The sequence below is a fragment of the Wasmannia auropunctata genome, unplaced genomic scaffold (assembly GCF_000956235.1).
Source record: "Wasmannia auropunctata unplaced genomic scaffold, wasmannia.A_1.0 LD336116.1, whole genome shotgun sequence".
NCBI lineage: Eukaryota > Metazoa > Arthropoda > Insecta > Hymenoptera > Formicidae > Wasmannia > Wasmannia auropunctata.
The window spans coordinates 4,905,064-4,922,043 of record NW_012026774.1 but is presented as its reverse complement, the minus strand read 5'-3'; the positions used below and the strand labels follow the sequence as shown (position 1 = coordinate 4,922,043).

The window sequence follows — 16,980 nt, the reverse complement described above, 5'->3', positions numbered from 1 at the left end:
CAAAATTTTTGTTGCTTTAAAATAATAATTTATTTCGTTATTGATTTTTGCATATCTTGCTAGTGATTGAAAAGATTCACTTAAGTGAGTAATACTATACTTCGTAATCTTTAATATTAATAAACAATGGCTTAGGGACGCTGAAGATGCTTACATAATTCTTTTTTACGTATTTCTTTTTTACAAAAAATTGTTAAGAACTTTTTCTAAAGAATGAAATTAAAGAAGTTATTCAACACGAAATTGAACACTGAAAAAAAAGAAAAAGATCAATAAAGATAGAGAAAATACATCTGAAGAGGCAAAACAGTTTTTGGCCTTTCCATACATAAAACAAAGTATCAGAAATGATAAAATCAGCGATAAATGGATCTGAATATATAATACATATATACATATATAGTGAGTTATAGATGTTTGAACAAACTCAGCAGGTTAATTAACAAGCAATAATGTAATTTATAAAATAAATTGTAAAAATTACAACGCATCATAGATATGTTGGCCAAACAAAAAAGACAGTTGAAAACCAGAATAAAAGAACATAGATACAACTCCAGATTAGACTCTTCAAAGCACTCAGTAATTTAGGTAGTGAACATATGTCAAAGCAAACCTACCTTCGATTGAGAAAACAACATATAATACTCAATATGAACATAATTATTTTAAAAGTCTGATATCAGAAATAATGTACATAAAGGAACAAGAAAGTAGATTAAATTTAAACACATACACATGGAATTGTTGGACAATTGTTACTTTAATATTCTTGTCAGACTTATAGAAATGTAAAAGACAATAAGATAACATAAGATTCGAAACAAATCAATATTTTGTATACAGGATGTATTAAAACTGACGATATTTTAATAACAGATTCTTCGTAACATTTTAAAACAAAAATTCCAATATGAAAATGTCAAAATTAAAATAGTTTTTAAATGGGAAAAGTTAAAGATTATGAATGATAGAGCTAGGGAAAGCCCGAACAAAGCGAATATTTTTTATATTTGTTTATCTATGTTACATAGCGCTATGAGTCTCTAGCGGTTGAAGGACCGGTCGGCGACGCGACGTTACGAAAGTGCGAAATAACATGATTGCGCTCGCGAGTGTTTGATGAAGAAATACAAAAAATTGAGAGTTTCTTTGCGATTTTCATTATATAAGATACGTAGCTTGATTATTAGTAGTATTTGTATGATTGATTATTAGTAATTGTTCCTTAATCAGTGTGAATAATTTTTTACAAGAATTTTCTATTTTTAAAAGTGTATTCAAGGTTAAAATTTTTTATTTGTTATTGAAACTTATTCTGACTTTTCCAAATTTGCGCCGAGTAGGTTCTTTGGGCAAAACGGATGGCCCATATCTGAAATAGCTGACCCTAGCTGTAGTCGTGTAAACAAAAAAGGAAAGTTAAAAAAGGAAGTCCATCAATGATAAAGAGAATGTATATACAGTGTTTCTGCTTGGTGTGTTCTAAAGAATATACCGACCCATCGTCCAAAGACTGGATCTTGGAGTGCAGCAAGTGCACCAAATGAAGGCTGCATTTTATGTAGAGGATTTGGCAGCTACTTTTTCAACGATTGCAACACTGATTCTGATTTATTTACTTCCATCCGCTTTGCCTGACTGACTTATCCGCTTTGCCCAGGAGAGTCAGATTGTTTAAAAAAAGATTTAATTTTGTTTAATGTTTGAATTTTTTAGTTCTAACTTATTACATTTGAAAGTTAATTATATTTAGATAATTATCAGAAAGTAAAAAAAAGGTTTCTGATCTTAATTTTAACTATGTTATTTTTCTTCCCAAACTTTAACATAGCCGCTTTGTCCGGCGGGCTTTCCCTATAGAATGTTGCGCTCAGTCAGAGATAGCAAGATGATTAGTGATAAAGGTATTTTCATAACTCAAATACTTTTGACAATAACGTAGTTATTGTACAAATACGCAATAAGAATTTCGTTAAGAAACTGCTTTTATTTATCTGTAAATAAATTCAATCTAAAAATAGATATTAAAATGTTTGTACTTAATTAATAGTTTAATCTTATCGTTTTAGTTGTCAAAAAGATGTCTTTGATCGTGATTATTCGATTTATATGATAAAAATCTTCGCGTAAGATCAGCTGGTAAAAATATTTTTTATTATTATACAGATTAAATATGTCGTTAGTACAGAATATATACACATACAAATTATTTATTTCAATTTAATTACGTTTAATTCATAACATCAACATTTTTTCTTAAAAACTGTGATAAGACTTCAAGAGTTCAGAAAAGCAGAATCAATATGAAATAAATAGAAATGAGAGCATTTCTTTAAAATAAAATTCCACGAAATTTATACACATTTTTTTCATAAATTTTTAAAAATATATTATACATTTATTTTATATTACGCGTGTGTGTATGTGTTCGTGTGCGCGCGCCCAGCGTGTGTGTTCTTTTCAGCTTTTTTCTCTGTCACAATCCATAATTTGAAATAAAATTTTCCAACATTTAGGATGTTTTTGATAATAATAATAATTCAATAAAAAATCTGTTAAAGAAAACGTGAGCATGAGTCATGAATCAATCATACTTTTCTCACTCAAAAATAATAATAAATAAATAGTATTAATAAAATACCTATTTGTAAAAGGTATTCGAAGTTCGTGTGTTTGTTATCACATTTGATATATGTATGTATAATTGGGCACGTTGTAACAGACCTCATCAATTTAAAACCATTTGTGGCGTTATTGCTATACGAATGCTTCGTCAATTTTATTTAGTAAATCTATTCTATTTTCAATTCTTTCTTTGTATACACATTATTTTACGTGGCTCCCACAAAAACAAATTTAGAGGTGTTAAATCAAACGGTTGTGCCGACCAACTTATGGGATCATTGAGTCCAATTCATCTTTCAGGAATCTTTTCATTCAATTTTCATTTACATCAGAATTATTTTTCTTATATTCGCAATGATTTCAAAACAATACAATTACAATAATAAACAAAACAATACAATAACAATAATAATTTAATTTATTACTAAATTATGAAATAAACCGGCTCATAGATTTATATAGGTACTACAGTAGTATTGATAATTTCTGATTATATTATATATTCCATAAGATTTGTATTACTCCAAATATGTGCATTATGTAATGTATACTGAAGGAATTCTCATCAATATAAAGTTAGATTCGCCTGTGAATAATAATATTTGCAAAAATCCGAGTTATTCTTCTCCAATCTGCCAATAATAAAAAATTGACTCTCCTGCGTAATCTTGAGGCAATAAATTATGAACTTTTAAGTACAATAATAAGTATATAATCTGTTTTCCTTCATGAGGCATTACACTATCATATTAGATATTTGAGATATTTCTAATCTTTGATTTATGATTCGTATACTTATATAAAACTCTTTACTCTATTTCCGATAAAACTGCAGCTTTGTTTTCATTAGTTTCAAATTGTTCAAATGTGTATTGTTGGTGACTAATATTTTTTCTTATGGGTATTACGTTATTTGTATTTTGCACACGATTTATTAAACGCGAAATAGATATATTGTCGTTGGAGATCTATGTATGTACATTCAGAAAAACGATCAGCGTATACTTGCGCGGTAAAAATCGAGCTATTATATTTACCATAGTCCATAAATGATAAGCATATACCGCAATATTCGTTTGGTATATAAACCATTTTATTTCTTTTTTGTTATTACTTGTTAATTATATAACAATTGTTATGTTTTTTGGTCGACTTAATTAAGAATCGATATCGATAGTTTGATACCAATTAGCTTTGTGATTATTAGGTATTATGCGTAACGTGTACACACGCACAAATAAATGTAAAATAAATGTAAAAGAATTTATGAACAAAATATGTTTTAATTTCGTGGATTTTAAAGAAGTACTCTCATTTCTATTTATTTCAAATTGATTCTATTTTTCTGAACTCTTGAAGTCTTACAGTTTAAAAAAAAATGTTGATGTTTTCACGTAATTAAATCGTAATATAATTACAATTGATTATGAGACATATTGATATGTAATAAAATTGAGTTTAATATAAAAATTTTGATCTACTTTTCTGTTAAATTCATTTAGGAAAAAAACAAGCAGTTTTTCTTATTGAAATTTTTACATTGCATATTTGTACAATAATTACATTATTGTCGAAAGCGTTCGATTCATGAAAGAATCTTTATCATTGACCGTTTTGCCATTTTTGAGTGCACAAAATTCGAGCTCTGTCATTCGTAACCTTTAAGCTCTTTCTATTAAAAAACTATTTTAATCTTAACATTTTCATATTAGAATTGTTGTTTTAAAATGTTACTAAGAATCTATTATAATATTTATCATTTGTCAATTTTGGTACGCCTTGTATGTATATAAAGATATTTATAGATATACATATATCAATAAATTCAAAATTTATTTTTTCATTATAGAATGCTATAAAAATTCCAACTATAGTTTTTCGTTAATATATGTATATATAGGTACTTATTAAATACTATTAAGACGATGCTGAAAGGTCGGCCATATTTAGTGGTATTTGTACGAGGTCGATAAAGCAGTCTGCTCAATTTCATGACAACATTTGATTAATATGAAAAATCTATAGTTCATATGTGCAAATTGAAAGTATATATGGCACTCTGCGGACAACAAAAAAGAACAACACTGAATTGTTAGAACTAGAATAAAAGCCTATAAAAAAGTTATTCACTTTTAAAGATTTCATGCAGATTTGCACATCTACATGAAATCTTATAAATTTATAACAAAAATTGCTACATAAAATTATATAAATCGTGTAACGATGTTAGATTTATACAGACAAATACATTGTCCGTATAATAATAAACCCATTTATAAAATTCTACTAGATGTTATGAAAAGAAGATAAAATTGTTAGAAAAAATATCATAGCACATCGCTGCATAATAAAGTTATATGCAAGCCTTATGACGCCTATACTATCACATTACGTGTAAAATATGGCCAAGATGTACATACGTTAGGTTAGGTTATAGGTATATATGTATACCTATAAGTTTCGCTTAAAAAGATGTTATACTGAACATATGTATACACATATGTAACACATGTATATGTGTGCGTGCGCGCGCGCGCACGCGCGTGGTGTGTGTGTGGATATGCAGTATATATACAAGGTGTCCCATTTTTTATATTTGACAGTCGAATATTTGAAAAATCGCGAAATTTTAGAGAAAAATGGATTAGACAAAAATTGTAAGGTTTCGAGGGTTATAGTATAATAACCTTGAAACTACTCTTGGCGTTTTTTTCAAGGTCATTTGAAGGTCAACTTAACTTTTTTTAATAGAATGTAATATTTTTTTATTACAAAATTAAGAAAACATTAAATTCTATAATTTTCGTAAAAAAGTCTAGAACACTTTTAGTCTAAACTCATCATTTAATTCATTATTATTAAGAAGATATTCATACAAATAAGTAAAACTCTACTGAACATAGTGTGCAAAATAAAAAAGACTAAGGGAAGGGGGGCAAATAGTGTCACTTTAAATTTTTCTTCTTTTTCGTATCTATTTTATCACTATTCGTTAATAGAAAGACAGTTCTGAAGCATCTAATCATCTTCTGAAAAAGCCGTAAAAATCAAAAGCCAAATATAGCTAGCAGAAAAGTTTAAAAATTTTGCATTCGTGAAATAAGGTAAAACCTGGAACTTTTTTTTATATTTGAAGTTATATTTTCTTAATTACTGAATCGTTGAATAAGATAACTTTACAATTTCTAAATACTGAATTGTCAAATATTTATAAATAAAATGCAATATATAGAGGGGAAAGTTTTGCTGAATGCGTACTGATCGCCTAAAGTGTATATCTCATCAATATTTATATTATTCCTTAATATAATCAATATTTAAATAAATGAATAAGACAAAAAAGTTTTACTAGTTACATCTTATTTTATCTGTGTTAATGCTTTAAAAAATCAAGTACAATTAATATCAACAAAATTAATTTTTTAACAATTTATAACAAAGTACTTTAAAGTAAGTTTTCTGAGTTTTAAATACTTTTTTTTTAAAGTAGTGTGATAATTTTTCATCACTTCGATTTTTTGTGTAAACTAGCACAACAGACGCGCGCTTCGCGCGCTCTATTTAACTCTACTTTTACTTTTTACTATAATTGACTATAATTACACATCAACCTCAATACATACAACTGTCAAAAGTCAATGCAATGACAGCCGCTCATGAAGTTAGCGCAGCGAAAGAACCAATAAGCAGAAAAGAGTCAACAATAATTTCGAGAACCACGATACATTTTGAATTAATATGCCTTTTTTTAGAACTAGACAAAACATGCACGCTACGCGTGCGCCAATACGACACGACACAGAAGTCGAATGTGACACAATCGAGCTTAGAACAACCAATTGGCATCGCGGAAAAGAGGCAACAATGAATTTCGACTCAGCCACAACTTCAACTTAACACGGATTTTTTATTAATGGAAACTCATTATTCATAAAATGTTTTTTAAAAACGTTTTTTCAAAATTCTAAAAACTTTACAGAAAAAGAAAAATTTTTTAAATATTTATTATGATGTGCTAAATCCATATGATTTTTTAAAAATTTTGGTGAAGATTGTTTTCGACAACCGTCAATGATTTAATTAAAAAAATACAGTTTGTTTATTTTTTATAGTTTTTGTTTCAAAGACAAACATGTCAGCAGAATTCAATGGCAAGGCATAAGTAAATAAAACATTTTATAGACGTTTTAAATTTGAAAAAAATTACTTTTTGTTTTTTTTACATTTATTTTATTCGCACATATAATTTTAAACATAACATAATAATGTTTAATAATTTATAACTGAAAACGCATAATATGAAAACAAAGAGTGCCTCGAAATTGTTGCAGCATTCAAAGCTAAAGATCGATTTTTCAATGAGACAAAAGTGTAGTTAGTTAATCAATAAAGTGTATTATTTATTTTCATATTGTGATGCTTCACTAAGCATTTTCATTATTATGAATTATTAAACATTATTATTATGTTATATTTAAAATTGTATTTGAATATAAATAAAATCATTTTCATTATTATAAATTATTAAATTTTCTGTTATGTTTAAAATTGTGTATATAAATAAATAAACGTAAAAAAGCAAAAATCAATTTTTTCAAACTTTTAACATTTTTAAAATGCTTTATTTATTTATATCCTGCCATCCAAATTCACTAACTTATTCGTTTTTGAAACGAATTATAAAACAAAAACAAAATGTACATTTTATAAACTTATTTTATAAACCGTTTAAAATACTTTTATTTATATGAAATGTGTAGTTAGAAAATTTATTATCTCTCATACAAATTTTAAGTCATATAAAACAAACCGAGGACTTACGACTATGCGCAAAGCGATTAGTAGAGTGCAAAACTTACAATTAGTATGTCTTATTATTTGTCGCATTAAGACATACAATTATACGACTCATTTTATACGTTGTACATTATTACTGAAAATATTTTGGAAAATTTGGCTCATTTGCCCTTGATTGACCATTGTTTTTATTTTGGAAAATATTATTTTTTAATATTTTTATAAAAACGTTATATAACATGTATGTTTAAAAATTAAAAACATTTTTTGAACTTTTAATTATAAGTTTACAAGTTTGAAAACATTTTTTATATACTTGAAATATTTTTATTACTTTTGCAAAATATTTCTATAGAATTTTTCACTATTTTCAAAAATTATAAAGAATAAAAATTTAAAGAAGAAGAACACATATACACAATGTGCGTATGTGTATGGGATTATATTTTATTCTGTTATGCGTTAACATAATAGCATAACATGTAATTAATGTAATAAATACATATTATATTGTTAAACATATACATTATTTCCTAATAATGAATAGATATTTTATTTAACGGATAATATGTACATTTTAAAGCCACTTCTATTTCTTTATTTTTAATTCATTTATTAATCAAGTGACTCGGTAGCGGCGCGACGTCAAGTATATAAAAGTCGGGTGATGACCTGTGAGTATACAGCACGAGTAATGACATGAATATTATCCAAAAAATTGATATAATTGATATAATAAGTAATGTTTCAATAATGTTAAGATAAATACATAATTATGTCGAAATAATCACATACTCAAATAAACGAAATAATCAAACATTCGAACATAATTGGATATCTAAAATAATGAAACATACTTGAATATAAATATATTTGGGTAATATTTGAATCAAATTATGTGTAAATACTCGAATAATATACTAATCTTCGGTAATATCTAAAATATCCTAAAATATTATAACTGACTATTTATGATAATAACTTAAAAATACACAATTTTGTTTTCCTAATGTAAAATCAAATTATTTAACGGTTTCTATCATCTCAGAACTAATTGTTAAGAAAACTATCTTTATTAGAATTTATAATTATAGAGACAGATATTGCTATTATTAATAGATATTGCTGTAAGCTGCTGTAATAGCTCCATGGTAATAATTTAAAAATGTTACCACTGGCTAAAAATTTGATTTTTATATAATCAAAGCATTATGGAAAGTATAATTATGATATTGTTTTAAACAAATATTATAGAAATTATTATACATATATTATATATAATATATAAATATGTATTACACAGTTGTATAATATACACAGTTATAACTCAACATGACTGCAATCAATATTTTATGAAATTGTAGCACATAATTATATTACATTATATAATTACGAAAATAAATTAACATTATATGTATAAATAAAGATATTCCTCCAATATATGATATAATTTGTGCATAGTTATGCATGTAGTGTAGAAACATTTTTATTTCAAAAAAAGTTGAAAAATTCCTAAAATTTAATATATTGCATCCAAGTATAAACGTATCTTACCTTAATTCTATGTTAAACGTAAAGCATTTAATTACACTTTATTCTCACAAAGTACAATATTGATCATATACTCATTTTAATTTCCTAATTTACTGCTTCCGCCTTCTTTCTACTTCAAAGATAAAATTATGAAAATAATAAAAGAAAAGTATTGATATATACTTGCGATATAAACATTATATATCTCATTCGCATGAGAAATACACATTTATTAGTTTATATTTAGTTTTTTCAAAGCCATAAAACAAAGTGGAAAACAACAATGAGTGTGCAATAAAAACAAAAGTAAGAGATATAAAACAGTGTAATATATGAGGGAGGAGAGGGAGAATTCGAATTAAAGCCACTGTTCCTCTGCTAGCTTAACGAAACTTTCATTCCGGTATTATTCGATATTATCTGGACGTGTGATATCCATATATGTCTTCTTTAATATTTTTTTCTAAAGGTTTATGAGTTGTAAACTCGAACGATTATTTCGCATAATATCGTGAATAAGTATAAAATAATATTTTATTTATTTAAACTTATTCATGCTTATATTTTCTTTCATAAACATGTTACTTTGTTATTTAGTTATGCCTTAACGGATTGTGCGGATCCAAGTCTGACATTTGACCTCGAAATCGCAATCTACCGTTACACGTATACATCATCGAATACTGGGAAACGTTTCACGTAGGATTGTTGACTAGCAGTGCATGCTAGGTTAATTATAATTGCACGTTGTAAACTTAAATCTGATGATGGTATTCCACATTATAAAGATATTGCACAATTAATACAATTAATTATAAATTCTAACGGTAAAAAATAGCAGTGCCAAGTATTAATCTCAGATTTCATCAGGTGATAGTACTTTATCCGACGTTACGGACTACTCTGACGTTGACTGCTTCATACTTTATAAATTTTTCATTCGGCCTTAAAATAGACAAACAGTTTGTCTTCGGAGGTAGGACGAATTTGATCGCAAGTCCGATTTGATCTTTTATTTCCACCCAAATTATATCCTGTCTCTTTCTTTTCAGATTTTGCTCATTTAAATAAACGAGAGAAAGTTTTTTGGTTTGAAATAATAATACATTTGTATATTATCACAATAAAGGGTTAAGTCGTGACGACGTCAGCATCTCGAATATTCGTAGTCGACCATGACTTGTGGTAGCGACGACGCTGTAACAATGATAACCGGTTTCTCGTACTGTTCGCTCTCCCTTCTTCGATTTGCTGCCAACTCTGCGAGTCATCGATGCTGAAGGTAGTGTATTAAGCGCAAATAACCTTTGACCGGAACAAAATTAAAAAAAAAATAGAACTAGATGTGTTTTTGATTTGTCATATAGTAATGATTATTGCAATTGTCACAGAGCATACCAATCATGAATGAGTGAGATAGAACGGAACAGAGTAGGAACGACAGGAATAAGAATAGAATTGAAAAACATTCTGCGCGGTACGAAGCATGAGCTCTATGCTATTAATGCTTATTCAGTACGAGCGAATGAATAATGGGCTGCTAGTGAAATACGTCGGGACATAAATATTGTATCTGGAGCGCTATATATTACCTGTATCGAATATATTATCCAGCGCGTTCTCTGTTCTCTGCTTCGCTAGTTCCTATCTGATTGAGATTGTTGCCATGGGAATGGTCAGACTTGCTCATTTGTTTGCGTCGTGGCGGCCATTTTCTGGTCACCACTACCGAGTCGACTATGTTCGTTATGCAGTGAGCCTCTCTCCTTGTCCTTGTTCGTCCCTTCGTTCGACGCATAGACTTCTCTTTCATGCATAAAGTACGAATCCGTCTTTTTGTTTCTTCGCGAGCGATGCGCGGTGCGGTGCGGTGCGGTACGGTGCGGAGAGGTGCGGTATTACTTCCTCCTCCCGTTCCGCTTTCGGAATTATATACGCTTCGCCGACGTAACGCGATATAGTCCCTTATCGATTTACCTTCGAGTTACATGCGACAAAAGAGGAGAAATCGAAGATAGGAGGACTATCTCGTAAAAGATGTTCTTGTAATATATCATGTCTCGATATTCGTCACAAAAGAGGAATACGTGACTATAAGCAGCCTTACGACATCGATTGACCTATCGCAACTTACTCGCGCAATCCACGGGAACATTAAACTAAATTACGAGATTGTACGTTCGTCGAGTCGAGGATTTCTCTTTGTAGCGCGCTGTGGAAGTTGAGATAAATCGATTTATATTCGAAACGAGAAAAAAAAAGATCAGATTGAATAATCATTAGAGATGAAAATCAATGAAAAAAGTATCACAGGAAACAAAGAACATACAAATATAATACAAATATTATAATGAGTTATTACAATTTTAATATCAAATAATTTAACTTTGTTCCAATCATCATTAAGTCACAACTCAGTTCCTTTGTGATGATAACATTTTTTTACTGTTTGATTGAATCTGGTTATAACACACATTTATTTGATTCACATCTATTAATATAACTTAAAATATCCTTATTTTCATAATTATATTAGTGTGTTCCTTCTATCTATTTATTTGTTTCTGTCCGTCCTACATATCGATTTCTCCCATCTTCGCATATTCTCTAGCACGACGAAACGTAATCATTTGCAATCCCGCGTAGAACCGCTTTGAAACTTCCTCGAAGGAATTTATTAAACTTTGACTAAGTCGCTTTACAAAGTTTCACTGTCGGGAGAAGTTGGCGGGGCCGAGGCCGGGGCTGGGACTGGAGCAGGGGTAGAGGTAGAATGAGAGTGGAAGGGCGGCCGATCGAGCAACGAGAAGAAGCGGTGAATGCGGGGTTGTCGAGGTGGAGAAGAAACCAACGATGGGAACGGGAGGCAAGGAGCGATAGTGATGGAAGGATGGGAGAGAGAGAGAGAAAGAGGGGGGGGGGGGGGAGAGAAAGAGAAAGAAGATGGAGGTGCGCTAGTGGAAGCAGGAGAAGAAGAACAGGAGGAGAAGGAGGTGGAGGAGGACTGGAAGTAGAGGTGGAGATGGAGGGGGGAGAGGAAGAGAGAGAAGGAAGAGGAGGATGAGAGAAGTTACTTTCTCGGAGAAATAAAAGTTAATAGAGTTCTCTACCTCCTCGTATTCCAGCTCTTCCACTGCTTCACCATCGTACAACTTTCACGAAAGTTATTATATCTTAATTTACTATTGGGCATTATCTGGAATTTCTCCGATGTTTCCGTTTTAATGCGTTGTAGGATATAAGCAGAAAGTATATCGTTCTTTCGTATAATCTAAGAGAAACAAAAATGCTTTTATCATGCTGCTTTATTGTGCGCGACTACGAGCATTGTCGATTCTTATTTAAAAAACGAAGGAATACGAGCATAAAGAGAAGGTGGAAAAAGATCGATGCATCAGTTATATATGTATACCTAAATCAAGAATGTCTTGCACACGGTCCAAGAAACATCAATATTTCACTGCGACAGGTCACTCATGAAAACACACTTGAAAATCTATGTTGCATTTGGCAAACAAATTTTATGTTCTAAAATCTATTGATTAGTATTTTAATAGATATTTCTCTTACAGATTGGAGGCAAGATTATTTTATAATTTATTTAAACTCAACATAAATTCAAGTTAAAAAAATTATTCCTTAAATTATATTAAAGTTATCTAACTTAAAAAAACTGCATATTGCAAATTGAATTGATATTGTATATTAAAGCCAAATTTAAATAACTGTTTCTTGAATTATTATTATCTCTACCTGGATCGTGATGGTTCAATATAATGAAAGAATACAAAAGAATTACAATTATCAGACATCAAACGTCATCTAAAATTTATTTTGTGAATACATTTTCAGTTTAATTTAAATGTACTTGAAGCTATATATTTTGCGTGTTCTGCAAACCAAACATTTCATAATAAATCAATCATCCACGGTTTCCTGACGAGTTTCGTCATTTCTTTGATCATTTCTTCAATAATATTGAGCTTCGATCAAACAATCGCATTAAAGATGATGACATTAAAAAAATATTGGACATGTAATATGATATTGTAAAATTACTAACATTCAGTCTACTTCTATTTAATTTTCTGACAAACAATCGAATTTGAATTTTACGTAAAAATTACATAAGTTACGGATTTTAAAATAATAGCTGCTTTATAATATTTTATGTCACTTGATGAATATTAAATAGAATAAAAATTTCGATAAATCGATTGTACGCGCAAAAAATTATAGAAGAAAATTATAAGAATTTAAATTGACACTAAAACATAATAGGTATAATTGAATTTTTAACACATATTAAGATTCAATTCGATAGAGCTCACACACGTACTTCTGCCGTACATGTGCAATCGTACACGTTCACGGAAGTCCGTAAGCAGGAGGCGTAAGTATCTGGGTTACGAGGCAAGTTATCGAGTTCCAAGCCGGCTAGGCAAGTCATAACACACACCATGCCACCATTCTCGACTGCCTCATTTTGTTTCAATTAATTGTAATTAAATCGAGTTACTTGCGAATTTGGCTGATAAAAATTCACAAAATTCGCGAAACATGTACTGAAATTATATAAGTACAGGGTCTCTTTCAGTACGTGATTGCAACGCTCACTATGTATAAACTTGCATACGTAACGTAACAATAGAGCGATGACTTTTCTTTTTAACATACGTAATGAGTCACTATATCTTGTATCATCCCGACTACTATTCACAACAAAAAATGCACAAGAACAAAGATAATTATTTTCCGTTTTTTTGAAGTACTGAATACGATCTCGTTTACCAAATTATTCTATTACGTCACAATTTTCAAAAATTATGATTAAAGATTTTTATTTTAAGAAATTATTTTAGTGTTTTGACGATATGCTATAACGATATATGATATATTGAAGGAATTTTTTAGGGTATTCAAAATTAAATATATTGTTAAAGCCTTTAGTCCTTAGAACTTTTTGTTGTGTATCAATTATAGTTAAAAAAATACTTATGATTAATATAGAATTTGTTATGTTAAAGTTGCGATTTACAAATACCATTAATTCTGCCATCTACTAAATCATTTTAATGCAAACTTAAGAATCTTTATTTTTAAATTTGCTCAAATTAATCTGATTTCAAAATTAATAAATTCAATTTAAATTGTATGAAAAACTCTTACACGTAAATTATTCCAAAAATTCAAACATTTTTAAATTTTAACATCCGCCATATTGTTTCCATCATTTTGAACTTTAACAACATATTTCATAGCTGATCTTTTTTGAAAATTTCAAACACTATAATTTCTCAAAATTATGATGTGATGGAGCAATTTAGTAAACGGGATTGTATTTAATACCAAAAATATAAAAAGATTATTTTCGGTCTTATTTTTAAGAAATTATATTTTTTAATATCAAACACTGTAATAGGTTATAGAAAATGAATTGTAATAAACATAGATGTGTGAAACATATATCTAATTGTAAGACAATCTATACGTGAGTTATGTTGTAGCCCCGTATATTTAATGTTCCGTAAATTAATTAAATTAGCAAACAAATCTATGATATTTTGTAATTGATTTAGAATAAAACTTTCGCAGAAATGATTTTCGAACAAACTAAATCACACGTTCCATCAAATAAGTTTATTGCAACTCGTTTACTTATTCGATCGATTACCATATACAATTTACAATAATCATGGAGGCGAATAAATCGCAGTCGTTTGTGCCCGAATCAAATGATTGATTCATTGCCGTTTTATTCTTGATAAAAGTGCGTTATAAAGTAACTGAATCGGGAAACTTTAAATTATTTCGAGCACCTATTTCCTATCAAAATCTCGGTAAACGTAGCGCAATGTAATCACGAATTATATCAATCAATTACCTCGAATTTTAACGTTAAAATTTCAGAAGTTAAGTAAAAGTATTTAATATTAATATAGTACATGTTGGTGTAAAAGGAATAGCATTAGGGCCAGGGCCATATCCTGTTCAACTCCTTGCAATCTGCACTATACTTCACACTATACAACGCGCGGATTTTCATTGTGATCGTAAAGTGAAAGTAGTCAGACGAGATTATTTTAAACAGCAAGCGGAATATAAAATATATCAAGGATTTGAATGGAGATGAAGACTTTTGCCTTTTGTACTTCGATATTTACATTACGTATCATTTGTTTTATGTCGTTCCCGCACAATCCTATTCGAAGCACTATTTATTCGAACTTGTCAGAAGATAAGATAAATTGAGAGCGTTTCCTTGTCGCTATTGCTGTAGCAAATAATATTACGATGCATATGACTAGTCAACATATTTTATACTGCAAACAATATTACGCGTTTACAATAATCAATTTTTTCCTTTGTTCGTTCTCATTAGTTATAGTATACTATATCTTTTTCGGCTACCTTTATATGCATTTAATTTACGGCCATAAGTTGTAATATTTGCGTCGCTATTGTATGGTAATACGTACAGTAAAAAATATGTTAATGGTTGCCATAAAGGAGATATACAGCGTATATATGTATTCCATTCCGCGCCATATACTTAGTGGCTACATAAACTGCGCAACATATATCATCCGTACTTCCCTTCTTTCCGCTATTCTGCGTCCGAAAAAACACGTAATGGTCTCGCGACAAGTTTTAATGAGATATACGGAGTATTTCCATATATCGTAGCTGATTCATTTCTGCAATGTTCGATGCGAAACTTCTTTCGGAAATCGCCAAGAATGTAGAATAAAGAATATACATTAATGTACTGTATGTTAGTTTCAAATTATAACAAAAGCGATCGGATAAACATTATGTAACGATTTAGTAACTAAAAACAAGTTTGAAAATTAAAAATCTACTTTTTATGACATTAATTGAATATTATTTTTAGTTGAAGATGTATGTCTCAGCTTTTTCTACCTTTATTAGCGATTATTTAAAAAGATACAGAATATACAGACATTCTCAATTAATATAAACTAGAACAAACTCGTGTAACAGTCGATATATTACTCTATAAAACTCTAAATGATTGATTTTCTTGCTGTTAAAAAAACAAACAACAGCCATATAAGCTATATTTAATATAAAACGAAAACTTTTTACATGAGCCAAGTATGTATATAAACGCACTCAAGTAAGTGGACAGTATATAAATATACATGCATCGAGAAACTTTTTTAAAAAATTTATTTAAAAAAAATCACCTAGGAAAATATTCTGTATAAGAAAAGGTATGGTAATTATACGAGGGGGTCAACCACTACTAAAAAGATGTACGTACAGTGCAGATTGCCAATTATAGCAATACAACACACTTTATTGTTAGTATTGATATTATATTGCTTTCGTATTGTCAGTAATATTGCCATCTATTATATCTCATGTACTGCCACCTATTGCACAATATTTCTGAGTATTGCTAATGTATTGATAGTATTGCTAGTATTGTATTGCCGCAATACTGACAATATATTCCTAAAAAAAAAGTACATTGATTCCCATAATGACCCCTCGGGAAATTAAGATTTATATACAAAGAGATTAATGGAAAAAGGAAAAAAAATACATGTAGGAAATACATGTAAATAATAATACTAACTTTTTAATCGTTAAACAATTTATTATCTGTTAATACCAATGCAGTTTATTCGTGAAACATGTGTGATTGATCACAAAATAAATAGAACTTCTAACAATAAGTAAAAGTAACTGCTTAAAATTTTTATCAAAAACAGCAATATTTTTTAAATATATTGTACAAATTATATTTTAAACTTTGCATTGTTTTTCAAATATTAATAAAACGTCGTGCCATTATCATAGACACTTCGAAAACTTCGCCAAACTTTATATAATATTTTTTTCTTATTTCTACTTAGAATATGCTCCCGCAGTTTGTCCGTTAAATCTTGAAACACCCTGTATATTACGGTTAGCAATAATACGCAATGTATTAAAAAATTCATTTGAAAAGGAAAACAACAATAAAATTGTTAGAACAATTTGTGAGAACTA

The 16,980-nt window shown here is 29.0% G+C and overlaps 1 long non-coding RNA gene across 1 annotated transcript; it reads right to left on the bottom strand.

Annotated features, from left to right (window-relative positions):
* Window positions 1-8,895: 8,895 nt before the first annotated feature.
* On the bottom strand, window positions 8,896-11,690 carry LOC105448153. Its single transcript, XR_974197.1, has 2 exons — window positions 10,551-11,690; window positions 8,896-10,263 (listed from the first exon to the last, which is right to left on the bottom strand). It is a non-coding gene; the product is annotated as an uncharacterized LOC105448153 (long non-coding RNA).
* Window positions 11,691-16,980: the final 5,290 nt, after the last annotated feature.